Consider the following 26,311-nt stretch of genomic DNA (forward strand, 5'->3'; position numbering starts at 1 on the left):
ACCTGTACGGTGGTTTGGAGATAAATTCTTTTCCTCACTAACTACTGAAAAATAACACACTCTGTGTAAAGGGACCGCATAGCAAATTAGCCGCCATGTTATGCATGATAACTGCGCTCCTTGTGATAGATTACCCCCTTTCTCTCTGTTTCTGTGTGTATATCATCCGTCTATCTATCTGTCTGCCTGGCTTTCTGCATTTCCAGTAGACCAACGCTGTCAAGGACCACCATAAGCTTCTCGGATTTCAACACTCTTTCTTTCCATAGGTTGTATGTGTGTGTGTGTGTGTGTGTGTGTATGTGTCTAAACACAAGCCTATTCAGTGACTCACCCCCTCCGCTCACCTTTCTACTGTAACTCTTCCAGCAAGAACCAGAATAGACTGGAGAGTGCAGTCATGGATATTGTTACCATGTAGCCATAATGCAAGTATTCCCATATGCACAGAGATGCAAAACAACTGTGCCCCAAATCCGCCAAATACACAATTTGTTCTTAGAAATAAAATCGCTGCTATTTATATTTTATGGACTTAGTAAATCCACACAACCAGAACCACAACCAGAGCGATTAAATGTAATTGGAGAAACAGAACATGCTAAAATTCCTGGGTGAAAAACATTCCTCCTAAGCCAACACTGACAAGCAGGTCAAGAGTGAAAGCCGAGGTATCATGAATAAAAGTCAAAAAACAGATGTGCCTAGAAGCACTTGATGATGAAAAAGACATAGTAAGATGAGCTGTGTGCACGCTGACAATGAGTAATCAGATGCAAAAAGAGCTCTCTTTTAGCTAGTCCTCTCTGTGGCAGCGCACAATCTCACATGGTGAGTCACACACACACACTGGCATGCCACGGCACATTCAGTCAGCTTTACAAGACAAGAAGCAAAGACAGAAGCTGCTCTCACACACATGCACCGCAACCTCGGACTTATCTAGACATTACCCCGGAGGAGCTGGATGTGAGAGCATGAATGTTCGAATCAGTTGGGCCGGACGTTAAACAAACTTTGTCCTGCCAGTTCCCGAGCACAAAGTCTGCGTAATGTCCGATTGAGCCCATGTGTGAATAGAGCAGATCGTTGTCCGGATAATTCGCAGAGAGCGAGTGGGCGTGTGGATGATGTCCAGATACGTCCAGGTACATGTAGTATTGATATCAGCGCATAAACAGTCATCATTATGGATGAGTCAGTAGCCTCGTCTACATAGGCGCCGCCCCTCACCTAAAACCAAACAAGACTATTCCCAGCAGGTGAGAACGTGTTTGACAGACTGTTGTGAGCCATGTGTGAAAGGGCAACTTCGGACCATGTCCGGACAGAGCACAGATTTGGCACCAGCCGCGAGCAAAATGCTGGTAAAATACGCAAGTTGACTGGTAGATTTGCTTCACTCACCAGCCAAAAAAAAAAAATCAATGGTAAAATCTCAACATTCACTACATATTTGGCCGGTGGACAAAAAATAATTTTGCAACCTTTGTCCAGACTTGATTCTCCAAACATTGACCGGAGTTCATATGAGAAAACAGCTACAGAGAGATAGGGGAGAAAGACAGAAAGAGGAAAAAGGAAAAAGACTGAGTGGGAGGAGAAAGAGCAGAACACGGGGCTTAAATACAAGGTAAAACAAATAGACGTTAAGAGTTAAAAATGCAGAAAAAACAGGCTAATAAAAATAAACACAAACATACCCATAGTTAGATTTAAGTCTATCCAGTCAGATTAGTCTCTTTAATGTCATTTTCTGTACACACACACGCTTATACACGCTCGCTGTTTTGCAGTCCAGTGACATAACAAATGATTACAGGATGTCCTGTTCATGAGGACAGGTCAGTAGAGGTTATGTCATAAATTAAAGATTAACTAAGATTGATGTTTAATTTGCTTGCACAATTTGGTCATCAGTGTGTATGCGTGTGTGTGTGTTTTTGTGTGTGTCATTGCGGGAACCTGTGCTCAAGACTAAGGAAATGATGACAAGTTGAGGGATTAGCTACCCTAAGTGTGTGTTTGTGAGAGAGAGAGAGAGAGAGAGAGAGAGAATGAGAGAACACAGTGTGACTGTGTGTGTGTGTGTGAGAGAGAGTATGGATTCTGTGTGTGTGCGCGTACGTGCACTAAACCAACAAGATAGGGAAGTCAAGCCAAGAAGGGTGCCATGTTAGCGGGGGCGGAATACAATGGCTCTGGTGTTTACTCTGGTAACCACGGCAACCACTGCACACCCTGTCCATCTGACCTTTCCAGGCGATAACAACACTGCTGACTGACATGTGTGTGTGTGTGTTTGTGTTGTATTACCATATGTGAAACACCTCAGTGCAAGCCTGGCTCCTTACTGTGTGTGTTTGTTACCATTTTATTGTTTTACAGTTGTTTCATTTTAACCCCGTAACGGATGTGGCCGCTGATATTTTGTATTTTTCTCACTGTCAATAAATCTCTTGTGCAGACCGTTGTTATTATGTTGGTGGTAAAAAAAAAAAAAGACAGAAAGAAAAATAATTCTCATGTAATTTTTACATTTTACTGTTCTGTTTTTTTTTATACCCTCTTATTTAAACATAAGCAGCTGTTGTCACAGTGATACTGTGAACATGAAATGATTTACACAGATTTGTTGAGAAGTGTGAGTCATTGCACTTTCAAAGAAAGATTTGGGTCGGTCACGGTTGAGTGAGGATTCAAGTGTTTGCTGCTGTTTGTTAAGGAGTTCGAAACTGAATTCATTCATATTTATCTCGAATATCTAAACACATTTAGCAAAACATTTACATTTAAAAAACCTTTAGCATCAGTCACTTGTTTTTATCCACTTATAATACAAGTAGATTTTTCTTCTTGACATTTCTAGTTTTTCTATCTTGTAGTGCTGCGTGTGTGAACGTATAATCAGAGTCAAAATCGGCTTAAAGTGAAGTTGTCTGTGAAAATCTGTAAAAACCATAAAACCTCACACTTTAATGATATATTGTTGATGGTGTTATGGTGTAGATGAAAATAACTGGCACCGCTTTTTGCCTTTATGGTAAATCTCTCCCATCTCTCTCTCTCTTTCACTGCCTGTTTCCCCTGTTGATATTGAAAACAATATTAGCATTATTATTATTATTCGGTATTCTTGGGAAGACTCAGGCAGAGAAAGTTTCAGTCAGGCTTTGAAATCAAATCATCTAATGTGGACCGGTCATGAGTGCACACGAGATAAGGGAACAGCTGAAGTGGAAAAATGAGAGCTTGTGTTCCTGAGGAAGATAAGGAAAGACGATAAGCATAAAAAAATTCTGTTACCAAGAAAGCCAAAGCAGTACGTGGAAATATCTGGTGAGCGGAGGAGGGAGGGGGGATACAGATACAAGAATAAAAAGTTAGAAAGACGGAAAGAAGAGATAGAGAATTGATTACACATACTTTCTGGCTTTGATTCAGAAACACTTCAGACTAACCATCTGTCTTACAGCACATACAGTGACGCGGTTTGAATGTCAACAACCGACGCTACGATGTTCATGTTGCTAACACATCAGGCACCCGGATCAAAATAGAGTTAAAGTCTCATGACTGTGTAATCAAAGTTGTGCTTGCCACTGAACTGTCATGTTAATGGTTCATCGATTCAAAATCAGCTCTTGAATTTCAATTGAAACAGTGGATAAGAAATACGATTTCGATGCAAATTTAAGGAAAGTGAATGCCTTTAAATTCAAAGAAATCCACATGCTTATTCCATCGCACACATTGCAATCATCACAGGGAACACAATAATTCAATATTTTTGCTTATCAACTTAAAGTGGATTCTTATTGTAATAATATGATCGTATCGTTTTACTTTTTTTTACAGAATTCAGTTATCCGAATGAACGATTCCTAACGATTGCACTTCAAAGCAGACAGATTGAGTTATTCGAGTTTTTATCTGTTGACGACTGCAGGAATAATAAAGAAATGATGCATGATGGAAAATTTTGACACTGGTCATCGCTGCAGGAGCTGCTAATTCAGGACAAATACATAAAGTTGGATTCTACGATGGCTCCTACTATATACAGCGTGATAAATGGAAAATAGATGCCAGTCGAGCTGCTCGGCTGGCTTCCAACTTTTACCCAAGCCTAAACACACAAGGAGTAATGGCTGCCATGTGTGTACAGAGATAGCACCCAGCCAATCCGCAGACAAAGGCCTGAGTGTGAGTGTGTTAGTGTGTGTGTGAGTGAGAGTGTGAAAGAGAGAGGGAGAGAGACAGAAAGAGTGAGAATATTATTTAAGTAATTTTATATTAAGCAATCAGAAAATGTGAAAACAGTTTGACGCTCGTTACTGAAAGCAGAATTTTCCATTAACTTATTACTCCTTTCAAAAATATTACTGTGTGCGTGTGTGTTTGGCGCAAGTATCACAAACCTGTACTGTGCTGTGTGCAAGTGTGCGTGTGTGTGTGTGCGTGCGTGCATGTGTGCTGCGGCAGTATCTTGGCCTCAGCTCTACAACGCTGGAATTTCCTTCGGCTCAGTCGCCAGGGCAAGATGGCTACCATATGCCAGCTATTCACACACACACACACACACACACACACACATACACATACACACACACACACAGCTGAATGAAGACCGCTATCCAGCTAGCGCACAAGTTTGTGATACTGAAGCCAACCTCACGTATAAACAAACACACGCTGAAATGCATAATGGAGTGAAGGCTGAACTAAAAACACACCCGAACTGACACACAACTTGCACACCGACCCCTTGGCTTGTAATCTATACCCACATGGATATGTGGTATGGGTACATTTTGTGTTTGTGATTGTGCATGTGCATGTGCGTTATTAGTCAGAGAGAAAGACTGTGCCGCACGCACACCAGAAGAGAACACACACTTGTCCATATACACTTCTGTGAAGTTTTAAGACCAAATTTTATGACAAAAAACTAAACCAGAAGGTGAGTAAAAAATAATAAATAAATAAATACACTCAAGTATTGATGTGTGTATGATTCACCACCATATAGTGGTGAATCATACACACATCAATGCATACACATATGCATGTGCGCTATTGGTCTGTTGAGTAACCAATGATGAAGATGAAACAATTAATTGATACATTGATAAGTCAGTTGCTGGGGAAATGAATTGACAACAAGTTTGATCATTGATACATTTGTTTCAGTCGTTTATCAAGAAGAAAATTGCAAACTTTCTCTGGTTCTGGTTTCTCAAATGTGAGGATTTGCTGCTTTTCTCATTGTTATATCAAAGTAGACTGAATACCTTTAGGGTTTGAAAAGGTTGTGGGACATCAGCTATGTGAAGATGTCATCTTGGACTGACGTTTTATGCACACAGTAGTTGAAGCCCTAAAAGCTACCAAACATTATTCAGAAAATAAACTGCTTCAAAGTTTATCATGTTTTCTAACTAAGGATGTAAGTGTAACAGTTTAAGACATTCATGGCTGTTGTTTTTAAAAAAAAATAAGTTGCAGATAATCAACTTCATACTGAAATCCATCTGGTACTTGCCCGTTTGAGCCACTGTTTTGGCAAGGAAACGAGGAAGTATGCAAATTCGGTAGAAGGTTAATAACTCAGGACCAACAAAAGTTTAGCTGATGTTGAATGTTTTCAAATTTCTTTTGTAGTCCCTCTTTCCTCTGTAGGAAATTTGCAGACATCTGGTGAACCCCGAAGCGGTTAGAACCCTTCTGTGTTTGTGCCGGTTTATTATTATTATTATTTGTCTTCTGCCGCAGCTCAAATTGCCGTGAGCTGGAATGACTATGAACTATGAAACTTGGCCCAATACCTGGAAATGATGTACATGTGCTTCCCAAGAAATATGAGCCCAATCAGCGAGATGGTAGCGCTGTAATTAAGGCCCAAAAATTCAATATTGGAAAGGCTACGGCCCTCACGCCGTAAGTCCGATTGACTTGAAATTTCACACACAAGTATAGTTCAATGTGCTCTACAAAAAAGCCTATTGGACCATAAAAATCCACCATGATGGATTTTTTGCTAATTTGCATAAACTGAAAAACAGGGGTATGAATAGAACTTTTTGAATTTTGACTTTATAAACACCAAATTGAGTATACAGAAGTACGGAGATACACTTATAAATGAGCAAGATCCGTTGAAAAACATGGCCGCCATCAACCAAAATATCTTTACAAAGGGCGGGGCTTAGCAAATATTGGCCATAACTCATCAACCATTTGTCCAATCATCATAAATCTTGGAACATCACGCCTATCTGAAAACCTAGTGGACAGAATTTCACCAAAATTGGTGTGCACACTCTGGGGGCGAGTATTAACCCAAATCTGAAGTGCCACATTGATCGGTGCGAGTGGGCGTGGCCTATCACCTTTTCACTCATAACTCAAGATGCCTTGGAGCAAACCTTATGAAACTCACTAGAGACATCCTGCGCTATCTCCTCAAAATACATACCAACCGCTTGCAGCTATATTTGTATATTGCAGCGTTGAAGAGTAATCCCTACCAGGAAGATGTGTGATGGCGAAGAAGGACGAATTGGAAGAAAAACTGTGAGCTGTACCAGATGACAATTGCTTAAGAAGGACAACCATCAATTTCTTGCACGCAGCAAAGTGTTAGGTGTTTATATTACACTGGTTAGAAAGGATCTTTGGAAAAAAACACTCTATGCTGGCAGACGGTGCTGTAGTAAACACCACCATGTGCTAATGTTAATCACAGCCAGAATCTGAATCTTCTGTCTCCTTTACGCAGAGCCAGAGTGGTACTGAAAAGGGGAGATTTGGAGAAGCTTTGAAAGATCAAAAAAAGTTAAATGTGACTTTAAATACTGGCAAAGTCACACCAGTAACCACAGAGGATATGTAGCTAAATCTCCTGAGCAAATAGCAAACTGTTTGCTGGCAGAAGAAACGTACTGTCTAAGAATTCACAGCTGTTTTGGATGCACCATCTGTCACATTATTACTGTAAAATTGCACCAAAAAAGCAAATGTACCACTAACAGAAATGCTTGATCTTTACTGAGCATGAATGTAAGTTTATATGCACAGAAACCTTTTCATTTCAGTTTTGATAGCATCTGACAAATACACCAACCCCACATCCAAATTATCAGGGAACTCTAAACACTTTGGTGTTTTCCCTAGGTTGATTGCTTTGAGATAGAGGCCCTGGTGGGTGGGGGACACTGAGCAAAACTCAGCAGAGACTCAGCAGCCACACATCTCTCCTTTCTCTGTTTGTCTGTTTAGCGTTGTCAGGTTAGGCTAACCCACTGTTGCTAACTTTGGAGCTAACCCTCTTCACTTTTCCAGCAGTTGGGGAAACAACAGACGTGACTTTTCTTTGTCTTAAGAAGCTGCAGTATTTATTAACCTACACACTGTAGCCTGTATTGTACATTAACTGCCAGATTGACAACTTACTGCTAACCTTTTCCTCTGCTCCGCTTGCATTCACCGTCACTTTTCTGCCGCTCGCACTGGCTCGACCACACACTCCCTACACACACACACACACATTACGCACTGCCCTGTTCCTTAAAGGAGCTACGATACTAGGAGTTTCCCAGGCAATGACACAGACTCACGTTCCATAACAGCGCTGCACAGGAAGGCCCCCAACATTATTGCTTTCCGAATGAATAGATATTTGGCGTTATTTTTAGCAATGACATTTTTTTTTTTTCCTGGCGGGGATTCTCCTGGCCTGGCGACCTGCCAGTTCTATACAATTTTAACGGAAACACTGCACTTCCCCTGACCTCTAGTTGAGTTGCGGCATCCTGGGACAGGATGTCTCACAGAGTAGAAGTGTCCATGGACTCTGCCAACTTCAACAATACCACTATCATTTAATTTTTTTTTTTTTTTTTTTTTACAGATTAGAGGACAAGGCTTCATCTCCAGAACTGATGTAATTTCTCTGACCTACAGAGAAAGTGTTTGTTTTTTCCGGTGAGATGTCCAACTTCTCTTTTGCTTGGTAACAAGCTTCATAAAGTCTGCATTTAAAATTACTCGCATAAGCCAAAACATTTCGTTCCAGTTTAGTGGCTTTCAAGCTGTCCTACAAGGGAGCCAAAGTACCACGAGCAGAGTGGCCAAACAGATGGAACTCCTATGGAACTGACTTAGCTCCCAACATTAGCCAAGGCAAGCCCTCTTATGCAAAATTCATGGCGCAATCGTTTTCAGGTCAAGCTTTGATCTGGATTAAAAACACTGTGAGATAAATGACTTGCACCTCACCTTGCTTTCACATTTAATATATGCATTAAACACTGTGATGAGTAAAAGCAATATCCTGTTTCAGCATACCTTCAGTTTTACAGTCTCAAATTAACTGTGTGTGCTGATATTCCCAAAGACATAATGTTACCCTCTTGGGATTGAAAAATGTTGACTATTTTTATGGGATCCACTCCTTCACTGTTACTATAATTTCCTGGGAAACCATAATGCTTCCAAACAGAAGATGAAAATCACATGGGTGGCTGTTCTGACTCAAGTTTCTCATCCGTGCTCACTATACACAAAGTGCTAGCTATATTAGCTGGACTAATCTAAACAAGAGCTGTTTAGCTGACAGTAAATGACTGCACCTCATGCTCTGTCGAAAAGACTGAGGTATAGTTAATTAGGAACAAAAATGTTAACCAAACCAGCTACAAAAGAAACTTAAGTTCTTGTGACATGTGTTAACAAGCTCTAGTTTTCTTTTAAATGGAGCGAACCTAAATCAACCAACTACAAAAAGGTGACAAAGGAAATTTTTCCACAAAGAAAATCAAGTGTAGATGTGATCTCACCTCTCAACATGTTTGGCTGTGTTTAACTGTGTTTAACTAAGCTTAACTGTTTGGACTACGTTCAACTGCAGTCAACTGGCAGTACCAGAATATTACCGTAAACCGCAGCTCTTTATAGCTGTGGTTTGGAAAATTCCATAGCGATAGTGTCCTAGTTAAGACACCCAGTCATCTGTATACTGACCTAAACATCTGTCAATGCATTTACCTCTCACTCTGACCAAACACATACAGCTTAAGAGTCTGTGATTGCATGTATGTGTCACATGCATACTCTGGTATGTACTTGTATTGTGAGTCTGATTTATTCTACTCCGGTCCGGTATCTGAAATATAACAGAACAGTTCGAGTCGGTGCTGCTAGTAGCAGGAGGAAGATGATGGCCTAACAAACATCTGCTCTGTATGAACCAATGACAGGCTCTTTAAACATACACCCACCTACCCACCCACATCTGCTCTCTGTTATCCAACAAGGCCTTGCACACAGACAGACACAGCCACAGGGCCATACACAGACACACATACACAAATCTCTCCTATGTGATCAATTACTAGGTCCACAAAGCCAACCCATCATCAGAAACAGAAAGAAAAAAATTGACACAGACAGCCAGAGACCAAAAGACTGAGAGGAAAGAAAAGAAATTGTGTGATTCTAAAATAAGATTCTTGATATTTTTGGGGTAAAAAGTTGGAAAACCGTGGTGCCATTATAAGACAGCTGCATTTGCTTTCTGCGCTAACCAAACAAATAGCTCAATCTTAACCGCGAAAGATAGATCGGCTATGTGTCATTTGATGGCTTGTTATCAAAGCTTGCATGAAAAAAAAAAAAAATTAAACCATATCAAATGCATGAGCACACACGCAGAAACATATTCTCACGCATGTACTGCCGATGATAGCTGTACCAAACTCTGTCCAAGTCAATAAGCCAGCATGTTGGCTAGCCAATATACTCTGCCCAGTTCTGCTTTGCCACACTCCTCCGATGATCTCTCAGTGTGAGTTGTGTGTGTGTGTGTGTGTGTCTGTCTGTGTGTCTGTGTGTCTGTGTGTCTGTGTGTGTGTGCGTGCGTGTGTGTGTGCAAATGCGCGTCCACGTACATTTGACTGGCGCCACACTACTTCTGGGAGTAATTATAAAGACATAAAGCAGATAGTTGAAGATTGCTGTTTTATGCAACACTGAGAAACACATATGTGCATGAGTATACAAAAAATATGATGTTCTGGTTTGTCTGTAGTTTATGAACACTTTCATTTGTCCACACTGACACTATGTCATCACAATGAGACTAGATAATTCAAACACTTAGCGTCCTGGGGGCTCAGACAGCACCTGTCATGGTCCAATAAACTATCGAGTAAAGAAAAATATGGTCGAGCATTATTTAAAACAGACAATAAACAATTTGAATCTCGTGGACGCGATGTGTGTCGACAACCTCGCTCCTTTTAAGCGCCGCAACTCCGTCAAATCGGGTCAGACGTCATACACACATGAAAAGGCACTCCTTGTGACTTGAGATAATTGCCTTGTAATTATCATATTTAGATTTTTCCTTCAGTATCATATCTTCATTTCCTATTTACATCATCCAAAGTATGATGTTAACTGCTGCGGGAGAACTCTTATCATATTCGTGCCAAAAATACATGAAAATGTGCTTTTTAATCTTCTTACATTATCAATACATTTCTTGACGTTAACATGATATATCCCTGGAACGGTTTAACTGTCCTCTATCTAGTCATATGCACATAGTTGTGGATTTAAGGGCAAACGACCCAAAAAATTTCAAGCTGTGTTAAACTTTTTTTTTTTTTTTTTTTTAAATCAAAACTGTTCTTGAGCATAGCATAATATAAAGCATCACTCACATGCCAAATGATGGCATTTTTTTAGCCTGACTAAATGGAAAAACAACATATGGTGTGCCTACTTAAGCACAAGGTTCGAGGGATTACATGGAAAAGTGTGATGAGATAAAGAACATAAAAGTGAGATAGTTAAACTTTTTTTTTTTTTTTCTCAAGGCACCAGATTGGATGTCAGCATATTTCTATGTACTAGGGTTGGGCCTAAACCACTGAGCCATCATAACAACGTGATTTAAAAGCCCCCCCCCTACCCTCCCCACCCCGTTCCCCCACCCCACATCTGCTGGGCTGACTGCTGTTTTTTTTTTAATTTATTCACTGGTATATTCTGCAGTTACATCACTATGACTAGTATTTAAAATTCTTTTTATAATCAGATGATCTGTTTGATGAGGTAGCTTACACGTGGGCTATAGGGAGGAAAAGTAAGGAAAGACCGGGTGAGTGGGTGAGGATGGGCTGTGACTCGGCTCAGATGTACAAAAAAATAGAAACAGTAGTTAACATCCAACATACATACATATAAAAAGTATAAAAGAAAGTATATATAAAATATAGTACAACCCCCCCCTCAACAACAATATCATCATCCATCGCGATGTTCGCCATGTGCCAATTCGGTAGGCATCGCCCAACTCAAGTATGTACCCCAGTTTATGTGTGTTTGACATTCACCGACACATGACCTTTAACACAGCCAGCAACGAGCTTTCACCACGTGTTCAGCAGGAAGGAAAGACATGGGAAACACATACACCCAAATTACACAAACATGTTAGGGCGCACACACACATACAGACACACACACACACACACACAAAACCCGCCCCCTACCACAGATTTCCACCCACACACCCTCTGACCATCCTACACACACACACACACACACACACACACACATACGACCCCTGTTCGCTACAACTATGAGTCACACTGCTGGGAACTCCATGCTTTCCCCATTACTACTGATTGGCTGGCTGACTGTCCTAACACGCTGAGGAGGAAGAGGTAAAGAGTTTAGTAGGTAACAGAATGGAGATGAGAGAAAGGGGTAAAAGGGGGGAAAAAAGAGAGACGAAGACCTACTGAGATTAAAGAAAAGAGGAGTGAGAGAAAGAGGAGATAAGCAAAACATGAATGAAATAGTGAGAGAAAGGGAAAACAGACAGACAGCGCACACACACAAGTGTGTAATATACCTCAGCGGTCATTCAACTATACCCAAGAGCATTGTGAAATGGTATTTTTTTTACTTCCAGGCACAGCACAGTCCAAACCAAAGGGAAAAAAAACAAAAATCCTAGGTTAGAGAACATAAAAATGAGAAAGGCATGCGTTCTTGATTACTACTGTCTGACTGTCTGCTCAAAAATGCTGCTGAGAAAGAGACAAACAAAAAAGGAAGAAAGACACAAGAAGAGATACAGAATAATCTCAATGAAATCTACATACAAGTACATTTCTGTCCTGCGAGTCACAACCGTGAATAAACAAAGCACTTATTCAGTGTAGACAGTTCATAAAAGCAAGTTCTAAACTAGACACTTGATGTTTGGTAAATAGGAAGTGATACATTTTACACATCCAATGAGTTTGCAGTAAGTATAGAACAACTGGATTGTTAACAGTAGCAACTATCGTCACTATTGTCAATACAATCCTTGGGTTTTGGTAGGTAAAGAAGTATTAAGAGTAAATACTTTTTTTGATACATTACTTGGAGAAATATATATTTATTTATCAACAAAACCCTTTTTTCATTACTAAAAGAAGCCAAAGTTCTCAAACGATCCTCTAAAGTCACCATTACGAGAGAGAGAGAGAGAGAGAGAGAGAGAGAAAAAAAAAACTTCCATTACTGGTAAGTATGTTGGAAAAACACCAGCACCATGAGCTTTCACACCAACAATGGAGACATAAAAATGAAAATAAAAACAAACCACACTAATGAGGACCAAAAGAAGCAAATCAAAACCACATGGAAAAATGAAAACACAGAAAAAATATCAAATAAAAATGAATGACCGCAAGAAAAAAAATCCAGCACATCACCCCTTCCTTACATCTTGTGCTGTTATGTTTACCGTTAGGTCGTGTCACAGGTCATGTCGCGTGTTTTTCCTTCAAAAAACTGTGTGAATGCAAAAAAATACGTTTTAAGCATGTTGGACTTTATCTTGGATGATATGCTCTCTCTAAATCCCACACTCATCATTTGGGATTGCTTATGTTTAATTTACTGCAGATTGAGCAATTCAGTTGAAACTGAGGTGGAGGAGGAGGAGGAGGAGGAGGAGGAGGAGGAGGAGGAGGAGGAGGAGGGGGAGAGAAGATGGAAAAGAAGAAGAGAACGAGATAAGAAAGAAAGGAGAGCAGGGACGGAGATGAGGAGGGGAAAACAAGAAAAAAAGAAAGGAGGGACGTGGTAGGGTAGATAAAGAGAAGCAGCAAAGACAGACGAGCAGAACAACAGTAAATACAGAGTAGGATACAGATCATCATAAGAGAAAACATTCATGTCTTCTTAAAATTCTTTCAACCACAGACAGTCAGTAATAAGGACACCTGCCTCAAAAAAAGAAACGTGTTTAAACAGATGAAAAAAAAAACAGAAGAAACATTTGGAAAGATATTATCTAGTAAATGAGCTGAAACATGAAAAACTACTGAACACAGTCTACTCAAGTCAAGTCAAGTAACACCTGGATTGTACAATATTATTTCTAACCGTGTCATCCAATATTTTCGTTTCTTCTCGACATTTTTGCGGTGTAAATATCAAAAAGCGATTCACATGCAGACCTTTGAAAAAAAAAAAAAAAAAAAAGTGTTATACAGGCTAACATTGGTGGGCTACCACATATCATTCCAAACATCAACTGTAAACCACCGTGACAAACAGGGCAAAAAAAAAAAAAAAAGCAAAAACAGTTTTTGGTGGCTTGTTTTTCGTGCCATGTTGAATCAAACTTTCTCAGCCTGGATCAGGTAAAAAAGATCATGCAGTAAAAGCAAACAGCCTGCACGCACCGAGCGCCAGGCTGAAGCAAAAAAACACAAACACACACACACACACACACACACACAGCAGAGTTGAGCAGCACAGCAACACTGCGAGATCTACAGTAGAACTATTCAGTCGAGGCAGACAGTGGGGCAAACAGACCCCTACATATGTCAGGCTGAAGTGAATACTCCAAAAGATCATCCGCGCTGTTCGCGGCGGAATCGACAGTGCGACTATTCAGACAAAACCAGACAGCCGAGCAAACATATTCAATGTGATCTCATAACGGCCTTCTAAGTAGGTTAGATTTGAATCGACAGAAAAGCCTGTGCAAGACAAAAAAAAAAAAAAAAAAAACATCGTCAGCAACCTCGTTACTGCTTGAATGATTTGTTGGAAGCAGGATGCGACGCGAACTATGACAGAGTTTCTCTCACAGGATAAATGAGCGGCAAATAGAGAGAGAGAGCCTCATCAGACTGTTTGGCTGGGCTGCACAGACCTGGATCACAAACAGCCAACCATCCAACCAGTTTGCTTGAGATAGTACGGCAGATAAGGAGGGCTGATTTACAGTGTACCACCATGATTTGGTTTCAAAGTTTGTTGATTTTGTGGCACTCAGTGTTGTTGTGCACGTGTCTTTTGTGTTTGTGTGTGTGTGTGTTTGTGTGTGTGGGTGTGTGTGTGTGTCTGTGTTTGTGTGTTTGTCTCTTGAGTGATCCAGGAGTCAGATTAAAAAGCCTTTTTTTTTTTTTTTTTTTTAAAGATCAAAGGCAGTATCACAGGATGGGAGGTTTTCAGAGTTAAAAATCTGTCGTGAAGTTTTTACTCCGTGACAGACGACTTCTACCAAAATATTATCCAATTAAACACGGTTGCTATAATAATCAAAATATGCTTATTTACTACAGGAAGTAGAGGCGTGTTTCTTATTCCCAGTCTTCACTAATGTGCCATTTGATGTGAGACTTTGCACATTATTTTTTTTCATCACAGCTACTTTCTAGATCACAGTTTACACATGTATAATTATTTGGTGCTTTAAAATTAGACTAGTCATACAGCAGTCTGTTAATTATAGGTTTAGAGACACTACTCTGTACTTGCTGCTCCTATTCTGCATGAAAGGGTGGTCAATTGTGAGTATAAATAATGAAGAATAGGCGCATGTTGTATATTTTCATGCTGCAGTATCTCTTGACTAACAACTATCACTCTGCGTTACTAATACAAAATAAAATGCAAAATAAACTACAGGCTAAGGCTCATTTGTCTTATCTAACCATCTATTCTAGATCAAAAGGGACAGATCTTCCTGCCAACAAACTTTTTTTGGCTCAGAGCACTGTTTTTGTGGGCTGTCAACACTGCCTGCTTGGCATTTCGCAACCAGCCTTTACATCGGCAATAAAACTGTCGTCAAAAGAACATTCAGTTTGGCAGAAAAATACCGACAGCAGTAGGCAAACAATGCCATATTTAGCTAACTCCGATCAGCCGTTTATTCAAGGTGAAACTGATAAAGCGCAAGCTCAGAGCTCTGAAGTGATTCAGACCAATTGTAATCAGCTAACATTTTCAAAAAATGTACTTTAGCCTTTTCAAGAGCAATTTAAAAGTCAAACCCAGTCCAAGGACATCTAACAATTCAAAGTTACCCTACATGCCTAAAAAGGATTTCTTACTCTACTACTAAAATATCTATGCAGCTACAGCAATGCAGATGTTTTGTGCTCTAATTATATCTTCATATTTAGCCCTATTTCATTTATCATTTAAATATTTACTTCTCTCTAACAAAAGGATTGATTCCCATGTCGGTCTGCTATTCACAGAACATCATGTTTCAAGTTTCTTCCTGCCTCTCTGCAGCGAATCTAGTGCTAATTGACGTAGTTGCCGTCAATGTGTTGACAGAAGATACAATGCGTTTACATGGTGTTGCTGAGAGCTGACATCCACAAGCTCTCAGTCCCCCCTTCCTGTTACATAAGTGTGTTAAGAATACATATGGTCAGAGGACAAAAAGGCCCACCTCCACTATTCCCAAGAACCACAAAAACACCTGAAACTATAGTTACTCATACCTAAATGACAAAATAAGGACTCACATGAGCATCACGATATGACATATGGTTGTGTCCTCATACCGCCCATGTGATGAACTACTGAAGCTACCTGACAACAGTTTTCACTGGAACCAGTTTCTACTAATGCAGCTTTTTCCTGTTTACACTGATAACAAGGACAAAAACAGACCTTATCGAATGCAAAAAAAAAAAAGGAGAGTTTGGAAACTTTTGGCTGCAGGGAGGAACGTCAGCTCATCTAGTGAAGTCTTGGCTTCATTCTCCTTTGTTTCTGTCACCTGCCCGCCAAATCAGATATGATCACCATGCTCGATAACATCCATTTATCCTCCTTTAAGACTGCTAACGCTCCATGAAGACAACAAACATAGTGGGAGCGGAGAGGGAGGGGAAGCCGGGGGGGGCTGACAGACAGCAAATCAAATAATAAGAAGTTAAAGGTGAAAATGAGCAAAGGAGAAACAAAACTGGAGGGATAGAAAAAGAGAGGGAAAAGCAAGAAGATGTATGTTAAAGGTCAGAGCAGGTTCCTATCTTCCATAGACATTCCTACAGAATTGTGTCATCACGAGTCCACACACACTCACACACGTTCGCGCCACCTGAGACATTTTGCTTCATCATAACTGACTGTCACCTGATTTAAACAGACAAGACTATCACTAATGTATGACCGGTCGAGTAAAAATAGCCGCCTTGTTGCCGCAGAAACACATGAAAGCAATGTGGTCTGACACTCTTTCTACTGGACTGAACCGCATACGTCTCTGCCTCTGAGACATCTCGCACTTTTAGGTACTGAGATGATGTTCTTACGCAGAGTCATGAGCGGTGACATTTTCAAACAATGTGTGGCCTCTAAAACCTGGACCACCCACTGTTACAACCATTTAGCTGCAACTCCTGTTTAGAGCAACATAAAAGAGTTAATAGGAGTGCTTTTGTTTGTGCCAACCATCTGAGCCCTTTGCTCTACTCCAGGTTATTCCTTTAAGTGTCAGCACTCAGTCAGCACAAATGGATTCATCAGGGCTTGTTTTCATCTTTTCAAAGCCTTTTTTTTTTTGTCACATACAGGATGAAAAACAAGCTCTACAGAAAATTAGCCCAAAACTGATAAATCCATCACGGTAAACAGGAAAAATTATTTTGATTATGTCAGTTTCTCTTCTAGTGACTGTTCGCTGTGTTTTCATGTCAGCGTATGACTTACTCTCTACTTCATCACAATGAACTACAAAAAGTCTAATGAGGAATAATCACTGTAAGCTCCATGTTCTCATCTAGCTGTTAGCTTGACAATTAATGCTAAACTGTGCTTGACGCTGTTAAATGAACACTAAAGCCAACAACACCGACATTGTCTATTAAAATAAAGAGATAAAGAAAAATGTAACAATAATAAATCAAGTCTTCTAGTCAAGCTTTGGTCTACAAAGGATATAAGCATAACTAAAAATTTCCATCCCATGCAAATAATAAACAATATGGTCTGATAATGCAAAACTGACTCTTCCCCTTCTGCACAGTGGTGACAAAGCCTTTCGTAAGCATTTAATCATTCAAAAGACTGTGAGCGCATTCTGATACACTGACAGAGTTAAGGGGTGAACTTCTAGATTACCAAACACAAACACAGACCAGGCTTTCCACCAGAAAAGTTGTTAGGCCCAGCATGAGGAGTGAGGGGAGAGGGGCCGTGACACAGAGTAGCAGAGTGAGACGTCTGTCCTCCCTCCTGCTGTCTGCTGTAAACACGTTTAGCTGTTAGTGAGCAGCGGCTCTCATGTCTCCCCAGGTCTCCGTGCTTGTTTTTGGCAGAGACTCTCCCGCTCTCTGCCTGCCTTCAGATGGTAGGTGAGTTGCTCTGGTAGCTGCAGCCTCACTGTCCCACACACACACGCTCTCTCTCTCTCTCTCTCTCTCTAGACCGCACACTCGCTGAACACTTATTCCTTAAAGCAGCTACGCTACTTATGTAACACATTTTAGTTTAGTAAACATCTTAAAAAACAATCCCCCGATGCTTAGACCCGGAAGGGGGTCGACTCAAGTCTGGCTTGCAATGCGCTGGCGGAAAACCCTGTACACATGGCATTATTCACACCAGGAAATGTCCCGTCTTATCCCGTTATGCAACAGACCTGTCACGTGAATTAACAGCAACAGTTGATCACACTGTGTGCCCACTGGCTGGGGAATCCCAACCTGCAACCTTATAGCCAATGGCAACATCCTCTTACAATAGAGTATATCTCAAAGCTTCACTGACAAAATTTTCCACACTTTCTAAAGCCTAGACAGACCAGCTCCAGTCCTAGCCAAAGCTGTCTGCATTTACTGATAGCTGTTCCCAAAACAATGTGTCTTTAGTACTGTGGAAGTACTGTTCGTGTTTCAGAACTCGTCAATATAGATATGAAAATCCACACATCAGGGAGAAATATAACAATGAGACTTCAAAGTGTCTGCCATTTTTAAAACAAGTTAATGTGGATCCTGGGCAGTTCCATTTGAACTCACTAATTTCTTGGCTACCTAACTTGTAATGGAGAAAGACATGAAACCGCAGCATAACACCACTACTTACACTGAACAAAGACAAGGATCGCTTTCATTTTATGTCAGACATCAGGTTGACAAACAGGACATTTTCAGGATAGCGGTGGCGGTAAATATTAACACCTGCAGGGTGTAAATCAACACTACCCAGCCAAAACATTGGTATATTCTCACCACCGCAGCTGGTAAATCAATCCCTGGTATTCTTAGTGCTGGTTTAGTAAGTAACCACGAATGATTCGGAGGCAGAATTTTACACTAAAGCAATCAATAGAGTGCTTTTCTCCAACACAGCCTAATATCCTACCAAGCTTTAAAAAATCTCTCCATTTAGCTGTATTTTCAGTCAACAGAGCACAGGACAGAGTAGTTACAGTATATACTGCTGAACTAATAGATGTTGCTTTTACTGGCAAGACTGTAGCAAGAATGCTCACAGTCAAACGTATATGCAAACTTCACAAAAACCTCTATGACAAAAGCAGTCTGTGAATTTTGGGTTTATCTGTCTTCGTGGCCGGTTGATACAAATATTATTCTGTAGTTTCCTGTAGAGGAAGCCTGTAGATGTCCAGAGGATTATACAGAACATCTGCATAGGAAGGAAGCATATTTTAAACATTAAGCTTCCTTAGAACTTTCTAAGTATGTATGCTGTTTGTCAGTGCAGTCAAGCTTAACAATTATTCACCCCAACGAGTGATAAGCACATGGTGGAGCTGTCAACATCAACCAGTTGACTGCTGCTGGCCACAGAAGAGGGTGATGAGTGCTCTTCTCTTTGTTTCCATTACCGCCCAAAACATTTTTATCATTCTTTTCTTTTGTTGTTTTCTTAAAAAGAATACATTTTTCAGATTCTTTTTTTTGTCTGGACGTCATCACATCACCCTTTATGACCCTAAATTTCCTTAAAAAGCATCTCTGGATAATAGAAAGTACGACTGGTAGGATGATAGCGACAGTTAGCTACTGTCTATTCCTAGTGAGCATTGTGACACTGCAGAACTTAAGATTACTCTTCTCATCGACACATATGTGAAAGTATTGTTGTTTACAACCATATAAACATTTTAAACACATATATGCAATTGCAAATGTAAGCAAGACCTGGATTTTCCTTAGTTTCCTACACCACACGTGCCAAACATATGCAAAGGACTAGCACAAATTATAAGTGGACTGGTATCTCTCTTTCACCACCACTGCAATGTATTTAATGTCTTCTCTCGCGCAAACTAATACCAGCCTTGAAGGTGCTAAGAAAGACCAACATCTGTAAATGTGCAGCAAAACACTGTCAGTTTCTATAAACTGAGACGTGTGATAGAGATTGTACTAAGAGTGGATAAAGTAGGATGGACAACAGGAAGATTAACTACACAAATACATGATTATTAGTGGCCACAATGAACTAAGAACTACTCTGAGCTCCTTGTGTTCAGAAACTGATCCATTGCATAAGTGCACTTTGAAACTTCATACTCCTGAAGCTTCTTCTCTTACAGCTGCTGGGATGGCAAATTTAGTTAGATATACAAATGTAAAACAAGGTAACAAAAATACACCATGACCCACAATAATGCATTCTCTGTCTCGGCTAACCATGAACAAATATGCTTCCTTTTGGCCTTAAACTGTAGTGCCAAAGACAATATTTCTGCAGGCAACAGGTAGGAAACTTACTTATGAAGGAGAAAGGAGACACCCCTGTTCACGGAAATCATAATTATCATGGCAGGAATTATAACAAGGCCAAACAGCCAGTGCCATGGATGCCCTGGAGTGTGGCCACAATGCCCCTTCTAAAATTAACTACCCACACGGCCAGTTCGGCATGCCCTGTTTTGAACCGGCCGTTGTGCCCTTAAAGGAAAGTTGCAGATTTCCTTATTTAAAACTACATGCAATACAGCAAATAAACAAACTCACGTTTCCCAGTCACATTAGACATCAACTGTAGCACAAGATTTCCCCCCACTCCCGCAAATATATGTGCAACATTAACGTAAACATTAACAGCTAACCCGCTAGCTATTATTAGCTAACAATTAATGTTATGCGATAAGCACAAGCAGCTAAACACTGTACGGTGTCAGTATTAATACACGTCGTGTTTCAAAGTTGAAGACAGATCAGGAGAGTCTGTCAGCTGTTACATGACTGGCAGCTATCATCCTAGTCTCTCCTTAAGAAGTTTCTCATCACTGTGTTTAATGTTTAACATGTAAAAACTGTTTTAAGTCATTTTGTGTTACTGCTCCTATGATCTCAGACTCAAATTCTAATAGTTCCATGGGTGTTGAAACTTGTTCAGATTCATTTTGATCACCCTTATCCCATTTATAGACTTTATTTTATCTTTATTATTTTCACAATCAATATAATGAATTGTTCACATTATTTAAAAAAATGATCAGACATCGTTTTGTGGAAAAACTCAAACAGTCAGTATACAGCTTTAATAAACTTAGTACCATTGGGTTTGGCCATGGTGCCCTACAATTTGGCCACGATGCCCTAATAAATTTGTATTTATCAGAGGCCAAAATAGCCTTGCCCTAAAAATGACTTAATTCCAGGCCTGAATCATACATCCATATTCAGCTATTTTCTGTTCTGTAACACACATATTAAGGAAACAGCTATTGCTGCTTTACCTTGAATTAGGTAAACTAGTTGAATTAAATCTGCTGGCTGCAATAAGGTCTCCTATCTAAAAGATGCAACTAATTTCTCTCTTGAAACTTTTTCATAGAGAGAGAAACTCTTAACATCTAGCAAATATTACACCTTCACTATCACTATCACAACACGATCACTATCTTTATTGGTCAGTTGACCCCAAAAGAAGCCACAACTCCAAACCACAAAGCTAAGCTCAACTTAAGTGGTTTGACCTTGTGGCTTGGAGCTGTGGGAACTGTAGCAAATGCAGACAATCTGGGTAGAAGTAGAAATGAACAAGCCAGTTTGGAATTAAATAATTTACAATTCTTTGTCACAAAATAACTCCTCAAAAGTACCGAACAATTGAGCACAGCTCTTGGTGAGTATGAGTGGGGATAAACTGTTTCAACAGCAGCAGAGAGGAGGAGAAAAACCCCAATCTAGGCCCCTCAGAGTTGGTTTAATATCAAAAGCTGGCTCTTTCTGTCTTTCTGTCTCACACACACACACCAAGAGAAGTATGGCCTCAGACCTGGCAAGCAGCGCTCGAGTTCTTGGAGCAGCTTTCTCTCTAATTTAAAGTTGATTGCTATGGGCCCTCCGTGTGTGACTAGTGAAATATGAGTGTGGAGAAGAGAGTATGGAGGCTTGGACTGAGTTTAGCTCTGTGTGTGTGTGTGTGTGTGTGTGTGTGTGTACGCACAAAAGTACTGGATCGTCTGCGTTTGTGCCTATGTATGCATATGTGCATGCATGAGTCTGTGTCAAGGTCTATGTGGAGCCTTTGTGCGTGTGTGCGTGCGTGTGTGTGTGTGTGTGCGTGCGTGTGTATGTGGTTTTTGGCCTGGAGCTGGAGCAGCGATTGGGCTGCCAGTGAGAGCTGTCTGCAGGGAATCAGGCGAAGCTAAAGGCCAGCTGAATAACAGTACCTTTCTCAAACTAGAATGAGGTGTTTGGAGGTGAGTTTAACTGAACTGAGCTGTAAGAAAATGAACTGAGCCACACTAAGTTTAACTGTGTCGTTGCCAAAACTGCGAAGAGAAAGAGAAAGAGAAAGAGAAATGATGGACATTTCCCTATTGATTATTCCTCTCTGAGCATGCATGTTTTTAATTAAGTAGTTACTTCAAAGATACTCTTAAAAGTTACTCCCACGCTTAACTGTAAATAGGAGTAAATTTCTTGGTAAATGTGTTCTAGTGAAGAATTGTCAAAAGTTGGATTTTCTTAGTAAGAGTAATTTCTCAGTATTTTGATAAATGCACGCAATGACCTTAACCACTCTGCAGTTTATGTAACTACACGAGGCCATACTAAACAAATAGTATCTAAAAAGTTGCCTTGAATCCTCAATGTCTACACTTCCATTGCAAGCTCTAACTTTTAAGATTTTCCTCAACATGTTTATTATAAAAAAACCCAGCTTCCCTCTGTATCCCGTTCACACGTTAGAAACCAAATGATGTCGCGAACTATCATGTAAATGTCCGTGTCTTATACTTTATCTTACACCCTGATGGCGTCTGTCAAAACACGGGAAATCGTCAGCCATGCCTGAATGAAAGCGTTTCACTTTTCTCAGAGATCACCATGGATTTCCCTTTCCTTTTTTGGATGCCTGTAAAACCTGAGTCCAAAGAGCGCGATTGTTCCCTGAGAGTATTTTTAAATCCTTTTTTTCTGTTTTCAGTCACAATGTTTGGAAAGCAAAAAATACACCCCGATGTTCTTTTTATAGAGACAGTAGACTAGGGTAGGCTAACTTCCCAGAGGTAAACAGCGAGGTGCCCGGTGTCTCTCGTTTTTCTCACTCTGTGTACAGTTAAGTTTCACAGTGGTAAAAGTGGTTAAGAGAGTGGGGGAGCTGATGTTCTGCTGGCATGACGGTTGCAAAACCAGCTTTCTGAAAAGCAATGAGAATCTGACAAACTTACAATTAAGAAACATCTTCCTGATTAGGCCACGGTATTGTCAGAGATGCTGCAGGGAGTGGTCAGGTGTTTTGGCTCTTCTCTCCAACCTCTCTGCATAGAATCAAACTGGGAAGCACTGTAAACCAGTGTAAAAACATCTTGAGATTGGCTTAACTAATTCTATATTTTGGTTTCACCGCTATATGGGAGCGCAGTAGTCAACTGGACATGAATTGGTTAACCGACAGTCTATGAATGTGAATTCTTTCCTCCTCTCAAGTTACCAACAGTGACAAGCCATTTGGCTCAAAAAAAACAAAAAAAAGCAGGAATGTCAAAATCAAAAAATATACAAAATGAAGTCGGCCCAATCCCAATAAATCAGCCAAATGAGATTTTGACAATTTCACTCTGAAAGACGGTAACATGTGCCAAACTCCCACCATCAAACAAATGATCATGACTCCTCTGCGCTGAACAAATATTACCTTGAGCAACTTTTAAGCTTAATACAACAGGGAAAAAATCCCTCTCATCCATACTCATCATGACTGGTTTATATCAGATTTGTCTTTTTCTGTCAGCTTTTTCAAAAAGACAAACAAAACTGATGACTCAGAACTGAAATACAAGATTTTTTTACACAATAATGAAAATCTCCCTCAGTGCCCTGTACAATATGTGCTCTGTGCTGGCGCTGCAAACTAGCAATTATTTTCATTATGGATTAATCTGTAGGTTGTTTTTTTTCCAATTAAATGATTAGTTGTTTGGTCTATAAAATGTCAGAAAATCCACTGTTTACCAAAGCCTAAGGCGAAACCTCAGATGTCTTGTTTTATCCGACCAACAGCCCACAACCCAAATATATTCAGTTTACTATCACACTAAAGAAACTAGAAAATATTCACACAAGAGGCTGGAAAGACTTAGAATGATTACCAAAAAAATAAAAAAATCTTTCAATTGACTCATCGATTAATCACTGCTGTTGTGCTCGCATCATATCTTCTCCCTGTATAATCCCTTTGAAGCATCACAGGCAGGCCAGGTTGATAAATGTCTGTACACACTGACGTCACATTAAAAGGATTTTTGGGTCAGGTTCAAATTCTGCCCTTGATGTGCGATGTGCACATCACCTGGTGATACCAGAACACTGATCGCAACATTACTCCTAAACAACTTCACCTCAAACTTACGTAACTTTGACCAGCATTTCTCTTTTAACGGGGGAGACGCTGGATTATCGCTGGATAGTTTTCAGCAAAAGACCTTGCAGCCTCGTTTCCATGCTGGCTCCTTCTACCACCTACCTTCCCTCTCCTACTCCTGAGACGCCCCCAGGGTTCCTCTTTCTGCTTGGTCTGTTTGCATTCCTGTTGAGCTCTATTTAAAGGCTTCATCACTCCACAGGCTGGAGGAATGCACATCTGTAGTGGGACCCCTTCCCACTGTCTCTGTCTGTCTTTCTCTCTCTCTCTCTCTCTGTGCACATGTGTACAGTATTTGTTTCTAATCTGGTACTTAGTCCATAAACCTTTACTCCAGTTGCCCCGGAACTATGGTTGTGCATGTAAATATACAAAAAGAAAGAGAAGGATGAAGATGAATGTTGTTTATCAGACTAAGAAGTGCTTCCGAATGACTCATGATTTAAAAGTGCCATTCATACTATGCCAGATGTTTTTCTGTGCTTGTGTCTGAAGATAGAAGCAAAAGAAGAATAATCAATGAGAGTCAATGTAACAACAGTTTTTGTAATGTTTGCGCTCCTTATCTTTCTATCTCTATAATAAAACAAACATACAGCTCACACACTACACTTATCACTAAAACAACACATCAGCTTACTTATAACTATGTCAAATCAAAGAATTTGTTTTCATAGGGTATTTGTCGCTGTATTAACTATAATAATAAATGTAAAATCAAGCCAATAGTCTTGAATATTTGATGTTTTGCTTGTGTTTAACTTCTTGCTTCGTACCAACTTCATCAACAAAATGTCGAAATTAAATCTGAACACATTTGCAGCAACATGTTTCATCAGCAGTGAAGAAAACACACTCAGTTTATCTCATAATTACCAGGCATGTTTCACCATACATGACAGAATGAAGACATAAAACTTCATGACATTGCTGCGGGCATAATTATAAGGCTTATAATTAAATAATACATGATATATAGCAAGTGTTCAGGGTGCTAAACAGGCTATAGAGGTAACAACATGTAAGCTAGCAACATGACACATCCCTACAGTGAATAACATTGGAGTAAATGTCCCTCTGTTCCCGCCTGTCCCGTGTAGGGAGGCGGATAAACTTTTCGCCCCCCACACGCACACAGCTTCCTAGCCGCTAATACCCTCCCCCTCGGTTTGAACAGTTAAAAAGAACCAAACTTACCTTGGAAAATCTCCCCGAGTCAAACAGGCATTATTATATTGTCGCCTTCCATGTTTGGGACTTTGTCGAGTTGTTCTTCGGCTCCCCCCGGAGAGACTGGAGACGAGCTAGCGGGGCAAGAGAGCAACAAAGTCGGGACGAGGAGGAGGAGGAGGAGAGGGGGGGAGGAAGGAGGCTAGACAAGTCGGCCGCCGCCTCGTTGGAGGAGCCGGCTGTCAATCAAGCGGCGGAGTGGGCGGATCGTAGATGTAGAGGGATTACAGAGGCTGAGCTATCAACGCTGATCCCAGGTCTGAGGTCTGAGGAATGTGGCACAGAAAAACAGATACAGGTCTACTGCAGCAGGGTTGTGTGGGTTTGGATATTTGCATCTCTTTTCATATGAAATTTTGTATCGAACTGGCATAGCAAGGTGGTACGGTTGTTAATTTTGCAAGCTGCAAACTATGCGTTTTTTAATGAGTCAATGCAGTTTTAGTTTACAGTGACATTAATGTACAAAATGACTAAACTATGGATGGGTTTATTAATAAAAGCCAATAATTAACTATTAGTTGATGGAACACTGTCCTCATACTCGATTTTGATTTATGTAGCAGTTTTTAAAAAGGGAAGAATGCAATGGGACTTTATTTATTACTGTAGTTTGTAATTTCTAGGTAATCCAACCACAATCTTTTTTTCTCTCTCTCTTGTTTTTATTATATGTGTTTGCCTTAGTTTTAGGAGTGGACAGAGAGGTAAGTGTTGACAAAACACATAAAGATAAAATGGATTCAATTTACCATTAATATGTACTGCTGACTGAGAAAAAAACATTAATCTCTGCCTCCTGGTGTTAACAGCAACTCTTGGACATGATGGGCATTTTGTGTGAAGTGTGTTTTCTCACATTATTTATGTACATTTGTGAACAAAGGCTGTGAAT

At 40.2% G+C, this 26,311-nt stretch overlaps 1 protein-coding gene across 1 annotated transcript in view; it reads right to left on the reverse strand.

Annotated features, from left to right (window-relative positions):
- The window catches only part of il11ra (interleukin 11 receptor, alpha), a 48,861-nt gene extending 23,325 nt beyond the window's left edge, over window positions 1-25,536 (reverse strand). Inside the window, exon 1 of the mRNA XM_042395957.1 lies at window positions 25,384-25,536. The gene's annotated coding sequence lies outside the window, so the exon portion shown is untranslated. The remainder of the gene's footprint in view (window positions 1-25,383) is intronic.
- Between the last annotated feature and the right edge of the window lie 775 nt (window positions 25,537-26,311).

The sequence above is a fragment of the Thunnus maccoyii genome, chromosome 19 (genome assembly GCF_910596095.1).
Source record: "Thunnus maccoyii chromosome 19, fThuMac1.1, whole genome shotgun sequence".
NCBI lineage: Eukaryota > Metazoa > Chordata > Actinopteri > Scombriformes > Scombridae > Thunnus > Thunnus maccoyii.